Here is a 10852-nt window from a genome sequence, read left to right on the forward strand (position 1 = left end):
TTTTTTTTTTTTTTTTGGTTTTCTTCTTATTTATGCTTGATCTGGTGGAAAGAGCATGGGCTTCATATTAGGCACAATCATTGTATCCCAGCACTGTTATTTACAAATGCTATGACCTTGGGCAAAGCACTTAAGCTTTCTGATTCTCAGAAATCCCACCTATAAAACCTGTACTCTGTATATCCCAGTGACCTAATATATGTGATTATTGTGGTGTCTGGTTCATTTTAAGTCTCAGTAAACAGTGGCTAATAGTAGTTTATATGTAATATTCATCTTTACAGTGTTTATTGTAGGCAGTGTTCTTGATTCTGGTTGTAAACAAATGTACTGCTATGTGTTGCTGTGTTTTGCCATCTGTAACATAATATGTTATCCACAATGTGCCATTTGTGGAAAAATAATCCTCTAAATTTTTGAAAAAGCAACTGAAATAAAAAGATACAAGAACTAAAAAATAAAGTAAAAAACCATGAAAAATAGATGGCAGAACCCATTTATGCTGGAGGTTGCATATTTTTTTGTGTGAAAAATCAGATCTTGATGATAACCTTGAGCAGTAGGATATAAATAACTCCTACAAGCTTAGCATTCCAAAAATGGAACGCTGGGCATAAATGAGTTAAGAAAGAAACTGAAAAATTTTACCAGAATGGAGAGCCATGTTAGAAGAAGCGAGTAGGAGAGATGTCACTAAAAGAGAGTCAGGGACTTGGAGAAAATGTTCGAGGAAATCGTATAAAACCAAATGGAGAAGAACTAAAAGATGAAGGCAACTCCAAAGAGGAAAAGAGATGTGTAAAATAAGGGGAAGGCAATATGTGAATCATTCTTAATGAGAGAAAAGGATTCCAAATTTAATAAAACTTCCCTCAACCAATTGTCCTAAAAAGTACAGTGATTCAGGAAAAGAAAAATAACCTAGAATAATAGATGTAGAAGAAGCAAGGGGTTTTTCTTAAGGCTGAATTTGGCTTATTTCACTATATCATTTAAATTTAAAATAAGGTGAACACAATGTCTACAGATTTTTATGGGGTAAAAAGTAGACATAAGTATTTTATTCCGCATCAGATTATCGATCATGTGAAAAGAAAGGGATTTTTTTTTTTCTTTAGGAGACAGAGAGGGAAAGAGAGAGAGAGAGAGAGAAAGAGAAAGAAAGAAACACTATGCAGCTGCTCATGGGGGTTGAATGCCTCCGACCGAAGAAGGCACAGCATAGAGATCTCTTACCACTAGGGGTAGTATCCAAGTCATGTGGCACCAAACATGTAACCGGTGGAAGGTATCCAAGTTACCAGGGCTGATTCCTTATGGGTCTGCAGCAACCTCAATTCTTGCCTCCTCAGAAGAAAGAATTTGACTGAGGGGCATAAGGCAGAAAAGGAGACCAAGGCAAATTTCAGAGCAAATGTGGAAGTTTCTTAAAAAGCTTTAGAGTGGAAGGAAAGGAAGGAAAGGAAACAAAGGAAGGAAAGCACACTTGGAAAAGGGCCAAGCGGGTGATTTGAGAAACCAAGCGCATCAAGAAAGGCATTCTTTAACATGAGAGTCATTGAGGAATGTAAGGCTTATCGATGGTTTCGAAGCAATTACTTCATGATGAGACCCTAAATGAAATTAAATAAAGAATTCAGGGATGAAAAAGCAGCAGTATGAAAGACCAAGAGGCAAACAATGAATTCATTAAAAAAAAAAAAAAAAATATATATATATATATATATAAGCTGCTATGGAGGTTTTAATCACAAAAGAGGCTGTAACTGACATAAACCTTGACAATGTGAAATGATAATGACATAACTGAAAAATCTGCAGGGAGAGAGGGAAGAGGGGAGTTAGGACAAGAGAGCACTAATTTCCTCATCTTTCATCTTGGAAGTCAAAAGACACTGTCTGAAGTTAAGTCAATAAATAGAAGTTGAAGTATATAATTAATAGTTAAAAAGAACTTGAAAAGACAATAAATCTCTTAAATGATCAGAATAGAACAAAAAATTAACAGTAAGGAAACAAAGACTACAAGAAAAAGGTAAGAAACAATAGAAGTATAAAAATAGAAACAGTAACAAACCAAAATGAAACATCAAGACTCAACATGTTTCTTATAAAAATGAGTATAAATGGAAGAAATTCACTTAGTGAAATAAAAGTTATCAGATTATATAAAAGGCATAAAATTAAAACAAAATAACTCTAAAAGACTAAATATGAATCAATAGGCAAAGAAATATCTGGTGGCTGAATACATGCATGTTATAAAGGACAACAACCAAAAATGATGGCAAAAAATAGAGGTCACGACTAGTAATATTATAGAAGAGCGAAACAAAACAAAAAGCATTACATGAAACAAAAACAGTTTATATTAGTAAAGGGTGTACACCACCCTTTTGAAATGAAACATTATTTTTTTTAAACCAATGCAGAATCAAATTATTTAAGGCCAAAATTACAGTAAATAAATGATAAATTGACAAATATTCTAATAGTAGAAACCTCTAATGCACTGCTCTTACTTTTTGAGAGGTGACATAAATAAAATTAACTAAATTACTTTGGGTTTTCACAATATAAATAAGAATGATTATATACTCATTTACACAAGCATATATCATGAAGCATTTAAAAAATTGATCAGACATCTTTATTCTATGAAAAAATCAGAAATTTATAGCGATTTATAAATTTATAGAACTTACTCCATAATTTTGGCAAGTTTCCCTGAAGTCATAAAGTTTCATGAAACCTCTAAATTAAGAAACGAGTGCTATATTATTAGAAAGGCAGCACGAAATGGTTTCCTTTCAATATCAAACTACTTTTCCCATTGTTATCTCAGAGAAAACATTGTTCTGATTACAGATGTCTAGACAGCTGTTAGTTATAGCCAATTCTACCATTTTCTAACAAAGGAACTAAGGAAAACCTGGAATCAAAAGTCACCTCTCAACAATGATTTGAGTAATAACACTTGTGGTTGCAAAGCCCTTGAGCTAGTAAGAACTGGCGTACCACCCATTCAAGGTTTTCTGATCTTTCCCTTATGACATACTTATGAGTCAAAGATTCACTTTAATACACAAGGTCACGTTTCCATTGATTAGTAACAGAATTGACAGTTGAATCCACATCTCCTAAATCTTAGTCCTTTGCTACTTTTAAACCACATTGCTTTTCCTCAGCACACACAAGGACTATGGCTACAGGGCAGCTTTTCCTTCAATTGAACATTGCAAGAGATGTATTTAACTGGTTTTCTGACCATTGCTTCTGTGGCCTTAGCAATTTTCCCAAATCTTCATACTCAGTCTTATAAGTGTTCATTGTATAAAATGTGTTTGATTGGTCTATTCGTAATTGCATAATTATCTTGCTCACACCGGATTATTGTTACAAAGGAAGGTTGCCAATACAGCTTTCCCCCTGATGGAAGCCTGTGGTCAGCTTTTTGGATATACTTAAACACATCTATTCCAGCCTCTATGGTGATATCCCCTTGGTAATCTAGTAGCTCTGGTCCCATGACCCCACAGGTATTGCTCTACATATGATTTTCTTCTAACTTACTGTGAATGTGGCTGCATGCATTATTGGGATCTTTTTAATTTTTTGCCACTCTGCATACTTTTATCAGTTGTACCTTCAACCAGGTGTTTAATAGACTCTGCATATGTTCCTTTTACAAATATTTTATTTGTAATAATAAACTAAAATGTTCTTACTTAAAGAATATTCAAAAGAGTCCTGTGATTTAAAAATAGAATATTGCTTTCTTTGCTGTTTTTCTAGGTCTCTATTCTGAGCCTTTTTGTTCCTGCTGAGGGGCTAAAGCTTTCCTAAGCCACTGGGAAGGAAGCCAGTCCTAGAAAAGAGGAGTGAATAGTAGCCGTTTCTAGAAGAAACATATAATTTTGACAAGGGCGGTATCTTCATTTTTACCATCAAGACTGTTTCTAAGCAGGGATATCACACTTGGGTCCTCCTGTACAAAGATGGGAAAGTTAATTCATATTTATAATGTTGAAAATCTGGCTGTTTTAAAACAAGATGAGAAAACATCCCAGAATGGTGAATTTGTTAACGCAACATGCTATCAATCATTTCTCATCTTTCCCTTTGGTGTTCTTTTTTTAAATTTATAGAAACAAAACATTTAAAGCTGAACTAATTAAGTTTTGTGTTTTAAGGGGAAAAAAATCTACATGTAGATAACAATTCATCTCGGGTCCCTTTAGGCAACTTTTAGAAGTTCAAGAGATGTTGATTTGTATCTGAGTTATTTAATAGAATTGGCATTGTCAGGAAGTGTCTACATGCAACTTTTTTTTTTTTTTTTTTTTTTTTTTTTTTAAACTGAGACAGGGTCAGGCTGGAGTGCAGTGGCACCATCTCGGCTCACTGCAGCCTTAACTTCCCAGGCTCAAGCAATTCTCCCACTTCAGCCTCCTAAGTAGCTGGGACTACAGGTGCATGACAACACGCCCAGCTAATTTATGTAATTTTGTGTGTGTGTGTGTGTGTGTGTGTGGATGGGGTTTTGCCATGTTACCCAGGCTGGTCTTGAACTCAAGGGCTGAAGCCATCCACCTGCGTCAGCCTCCCAGAGTGCTGGAATTACAGGTGTGAGTCACCACTCTTGGACTATACAATACATTTCATTTTCAGTTATTCTATAAACATTTTGAACAGCTTCTGCTACAATGTATTATGAGTCATGTGGAAAAAAAGGGGCAGTGATCTCAACCACATTGTCAGCCCATTGAGGCTAGAATGTGACATGTGAATAAGTCATTTTAATATGAGATAGGAAATGTTAAGTGTAATGGGAGATAGAGGTAAAGGACTTTGAAAGTATAGGGTCAGCCAAGATTACTTCTGGCTGGAGAATCAAGAAAGAGACAATATTTGAGGGGAACCTTAAGAATTAGCTAGGATCTTAATACACAGAGAACAGGCAAAAATACACTCTAAGCAAAGACATCATTGTAACCAAATTTGTATCAACTTCCAATTGAATTATTCTTCTCAGTATCTTGTCAGAGAACCAGGCTAATTTACAATTAGACACCCAATTTCTGGCCACTAATAACTCTTATCTCTGCATTTGGGCTCTGTGTGTTTCCACAATTCCAAACCCTGGGCCAGATGACAGCAGCAACCTCTTTAAGGCTCCTAAGGCCAGTGGCCCACTGAGCTTGTGGTGGAGACTCAGCACATTGGGACCCATCTGTTTGTCAGAGCCCCTGGCCGGAACATTCTACTCCCAGCCATCTGTTCCTGCCAGCTGTCCATCACCTTGGAAAAGACTTTCCTTTGTTGAGATGTGTGCAACACAAGTATTGCTATTTTTTTCAACGTGTAGTAGAATGTGCTAACACAGAACCCAGAACATTAAAAAATAAAGAAATTAGTTTTGTGGTAGTTTTACTGTTTGCTGATTTTGGCAAAGGCAATTTACACTGCTGGGTTTGTTCCTCCACCTGGAAAATGGGAATATTAGCATTTGATTTGTTTCTGCCGTCCATAGCAGTTAAGAGAAGAAATTAATTTCAAAGTATTGCTTCAAAAAATTCTTTTTTTTTTTTGCTCTACATATGATTTTCTTCTAACTTACTGTGAATGTGGCTGCATGCATTATTGGGATCTTTTTAATTTTTTGCCACTCTGCATACTTTTATCAGTTGTACCTTCAACCAGGTGTTTAATAGACTCTGCATATGTTCCTTTTACAAACATTTTATTTGTAATAATAAACTAAAATGTTCTTACTTAAAGAATATTCAAAAGAGTCCTGTGATTTAAAAATAGAATATTGCTTTCTTTGCTGTTTTTCTAGGTCTCTATTCTGAGCCTTTTTGTTCCTGCTGAGGGGCTAAAGCTTTCCTAAGCCACTGGGAAGGAAGCCAGTCCTAGAAAAGAGGAGTGAATAGTAGCCGTTTCTAGAAGAAACATATAATTTTGACAAGGGCGGTATCTTCATTTTTACCATCAAGACTGTTTCTAAGCAGGGATATCACACTTGGGTCCTCCTGTACAAAGATGGGAAAGTTAATTCATATTTATAATGTTGAAAATCTGGCTGTTTTAAAACAAGATGAGAAAACATCCCAGAATGGTGAATTTGTTAACGCAACATGCTATCAATCATTTCTCATCTTTCCCTTTGGTGTTCTTTTTTTAAATTTATAGAAACAAAACATTTAAAGCTGAACTAATTAAGTTTTGTGTTTTAAGGGGAAAAAAATCTACATGTAGATAACAATTCATCTCGGGTCCCTTTAGGCAACTTTTAGAAGTTCAAGAGATGTTGATTTGTATCTGAGTTATTTAATAGAATTGGCATTGTCAGGAAGTGTCTACATGCAACTTTTTTTTTTTTTTTTTTTTTTTTTTTTTTAAACTGAGACAGGGTCAGGCTGGAGTGCAGTGGCACCATCTCGGCTCACTGCAGCCTTAACTTCCCAGGCTCAAGCAATTCTCCCACTTCAGCCTCCTAAGTAGCTGGGACTACAGGTGCATGACAACACGCCCAGCTAATTTATGTAATTTTGTGTGTGTGTGTGTGTGTGTGTGTGTGGATGGGGTTTTGCCATGTTACCCAGGCTGGTCTTGAACTCAAGGGCTGAAGCCATCTACCTGCGTCAGCCTCCCAGAGTGCTGGAATTACAGGTGTGAGTCACCACTCTTGGACTATACAATACATTTCATTTTCAGTTATTCTATAAACATTTTGAACAGCTTCTGCTACAATGTATTATGAGTCATGTGGAAAAAAAGGGGCAGTGATCTCAACCACATTGTCAGCCCATTGAGGCTAGAATGTGACATGTGAATAAGTCATTTTAATATGAGATAGGAAATGTTAAGTGTAATGGGAGATAGAGGTAAAGGACTTTGAAAGTATAGGATCAGCCAAGATTACTTCTGGCTGGAGAATCAAGAAAGAGACAATATTTGAGGGGAACCTGAAGAATTAGCTAGGATCTTAATACACAGAGAACAGGCAAAAATACACTCTAAGCAAAGACATCATTGTAACCAAATTTGTATCAACTTCCAATTGAATTATTCTTCCAAGTATCTTGTCAGAGAACCAGGCTAATTTACAATTAGACACCCAATTTCTGGCCACTAATAACTCTTATCTCTGCATTTGGGCTCTGTGTGTTTCCACAATTCCAAACCCTGGGCCAGATGACAGCAGCAACCTCTTTAAGGCTCCTAAGGCCAGTGGCCCACTGAGCTTGTGGTGGAGACTCAGCACATTGGGACCCATCTGTTTGTCAGAGCCCCTGGCCGGAACATTCTACTCCCAGCCATCTGTTCCTGCCAGCTGTCCATCACCTTGGAAAAGACTTTCCTTTGTTGAGATGTGTGCAACACAAGTATTGCTATTTTTTTCAACGTGTAGTAGAATGTGCTAACACAGAACCCAGAACATTAAAAAATAAAGAAATTAGTTTTGTGGTAGTTTTACTGTTTGCTGATTTTGGCAAAGGCAATTTACACTGCTGGGTTTGTTCCTCCACCTGGAAAATGGGAATATTAGCATTTGATTTGTTTCTGCCGTCCATAGCAGTTAAGAGAAGAAATTAATTTCAAAGTATTGCTTCAAAAAATTCTTTTTTTTTTTTTTTTTTTTACGGAGTCTCTGCCGCCCAGGTTGGAGTGCAGTGGCCGGATCTCAGCTCACTGCAAGCTCCGCCTCCCGGGTTCACGCCATTCTCCTGCCTCAGCCTCCCGAGTAGCTGGGACTACAGGCGCCCGCCACCTCGCCCGGCTAGTTTTTTGTATTTTTTTTAGTAGAGACGGGGTTTCACCGTGTTAGCCAGGATGGTCTCGATCTCCTGACCTCGTGATCCGCCCGTCTCGGCCTCCCAAAGTGCTGGGATTACAGGCTTGAGCCACCGCGCCCGGCCAAAAAATTCTTTTTTTTTGAAGAGACAGGGTCTCTCTGTGTTACCCAGGTTGCAGTGCAGTGGCACAATCATATTTCGTTGCAGCCTCCAACTCCTAGGCTCAAGTGATCCTCCCACTTCATCCACCAGAGTAGCTGGGACTACAGGTGCATGCCACCACACCTGGCTAATTTTTAAGTATTTAGTAGAAATGGGATCTTGCTATGTTGCCCAGGCTAGTTTAGAACTCCTGGCCTCAATTGGTCCTCCCACTCTGGCCTCTCAAAGTGGTGAGTTTATAGGCAGAGCCACTCACTGCACCCAGGTGAATTCTTCTTCTTCTTCTTCTTCTTTTTTTTTTTAACATAAAAACAGATGCATCTCATTCTTTGGATGAGATTTAATTCTGTAAATTTAGCTGTATAATATTTTTAGCAAATTAAATAATAAATATTTTCCACTGTTTTCCTTTGTAAAAGGAAGAAATGTTCATAGAAGGCAAAACTCAGAACACAAAATTGCACATAGTAGCCAATGAACTTTAAGAATCTCATATCTTTGATCATCTTTTTTTTTTTTTTGATAACCCTCTAATGTCAATGTTAAAATAAGCCACGCAATAAAAGAGTTTACCTGAAACCAATTTCTCTTAGAACGAATCCCATGTGAGAAGAAGATAGGCTGTATGGGTTATATGCTGTTTAAAATTATGCTGTATAAAATTATTCTCTAACAAATGTCTAGGGTTCTTTATCTTTACTAAGCATTTATTGACATTTATCAAAATTCTTGGTCACTTTCTACATGGCTGGTGGGCCTGTAAACTGGAACAAGCCTCTTGGAGAGCAATTTGACAAATTTGTCAAAGATCTTAAACACATTCATAGCCTTTGGCCCCGTAATTCCATGCCTGGGAATTTATCTTAAAGCAATAATCGGAGATGTGCCCAAAGATTTATGTATGATGATATTTATCACAGTGTTTTATATAATAGCAAGCAGTGGAAACAACTTAAATGTCAAACAATAGGGGGTTGGTTAAATAAATTATGGTACATCTATATCCAGAATACTGTGTAGCATTAAAAATAATGATCTCAAAGAAGTTTTTAAGGCCATGTGAAAATGCTTAAGATATTTCACTAAATGAAAACGACAAGAGTCAATAGAGCAGATCCCAATTGGTTTAAAAAAGCATATCTACCTCTACATAGCAAAAAAAAAATATGGATATATATTCTAAAATGTTAATAGTGATTATCTCTGTGTGGTAGAACAAATGATTATTTATGGAAACTCCAAATGATTATTTATGAACTCCAGTTCAAACTCCATTTTGAGGATTAACTGTAAAACTTATAAAACTTACACTTTTTCTCAATTTTAGATTTCAATATATGCTACTAGTATCTTCAAAAAAAGACTTTCTCTTTTCTTAATATGTCATGTAATATACAATTGACCATGGAACAACATGGAGGTTAGAGGTACTAATACACCACACAGTAGAAAATCTGCATGCAACTTTTAACTCCCCTAAACCTAACTGCTAATAGCCTATTGTTGACACAAACTTACTGATAACACAAACAATCAACACGTATTCTGTATGTTATGTATATATTATATACTTTATCCTTACAAGAAAGTAAGCTGGAGAAAAGAAAATGTTACTAAGAAAATCACAAGGGAGAGAAAACATATTCACTGTTCATTAAGTAGAGGTGGATAATCACAAAGGTCTTCATCCTCATCATCTTCACATTGAGTAAGCTGAGGAGCAGAAGGAAGAGGAAGGGTTGGTTTTTCTGTCTCAGGGAGGGCAGAGGCAGAAGAAAAGCTGCATATAAGTAGACCTGGACTCCATTCAGTTCGAACTCCATTGTTGAGGATTAACTGTAAAACTTATATTAAATACCTCCTAAATTTCTCTATTTCAAAGAATCCCCCTGAGGGTTGGCTTTGCTGTGGCTGTCCAGTTCCACTGTTAGGTTCAGAAACGTCATTTCATCAGGGTATTCTGGGAGGCTGGTTCTCACTAATCAAACTCAAGAGTGATTTCAATGAACATAAAAAGAACAATTAAGTAACTTTGAAACTGGACTGTAGTTTTCTAGTGATTAGAATCCCACTGATTCATTGAAAGTATGAGCTGGAAGAACCCTCAATGATGACAAACTCCAGAATGGTTAGTGTCATTCTAAGGTCACACAGATAATAGTGACAAAATGACACCAGAACTCAGGATTGAAACCTTTCTTCCACCTTCTCTTCCACACTGGTTTGAACTGAGCTCCAAGGGTTCCTCTGTTGGACACTCCTTTTTTGGTATGAAGATGCTGGAAAATGTAAGTGAACAAGCTAGCTTTTAACAACTAATTCATTCTGAGCAAAGACAGCTGAGGAATCTTCCAGAGATGATACAGGCTAATGGCTATGGGTTCTGTGGATTCTTAGTTGTTGTCTTTTTACTGATAAAATATCTGTTGGGTAGACCAAAATACTTATATATGGCAACTATATGGGTCCTTTCCAGCTCTTGGAGAGAACCAAAACACACACACACACCCCAACAACTCTGATGAATTATTATGAATTCTTACCCTTTATTCTTTATTAAAGCTTTTTTAATGTTACCAGAAGCTTCTGCTTCTATCGTTTTAACACCAACTGGTTGCAGTTTTCTAAGAGAAAGGCAGCTCTTTGCATTTCTGTGGTTGTTAATTTCTGATGAAAGTGGGAAGCCCCACTGTTTATTATGTGTGAATTCTCGTGCTTTCCAGATATGGGGAGAGAATTGTGGACCTTGTCCCTCAGTTGTGGAGTGGTTCCTCTTTTATGTGGGACAGTTGTCCTTTATCCATATCCTACGTTATTTCCTAAGCCATTACCATATTTAAAATACCCTAATCTAATTAGTATTAGTACTTGAAGAAGGTTCATGCAAA

This window comes from Mandrillus leucophaeus, unplaced genomic scaffold (genome assembly GCF_000951045.1).
Source record: "Mandrillus leucophaeus isolate KB7577 unplaced genomic scaffold, Mleu.le_1.0 Scaffold761, whole genome shotgun sequence".
In the NCBI taxonomy this organism is placed as follows: domain Eukaryota; kingdom Metazoa; phylum Chordata; class Mammalia; order Primates; family Cercopithecidae; genus Mandrillus; species Mandrillus leucophaeus.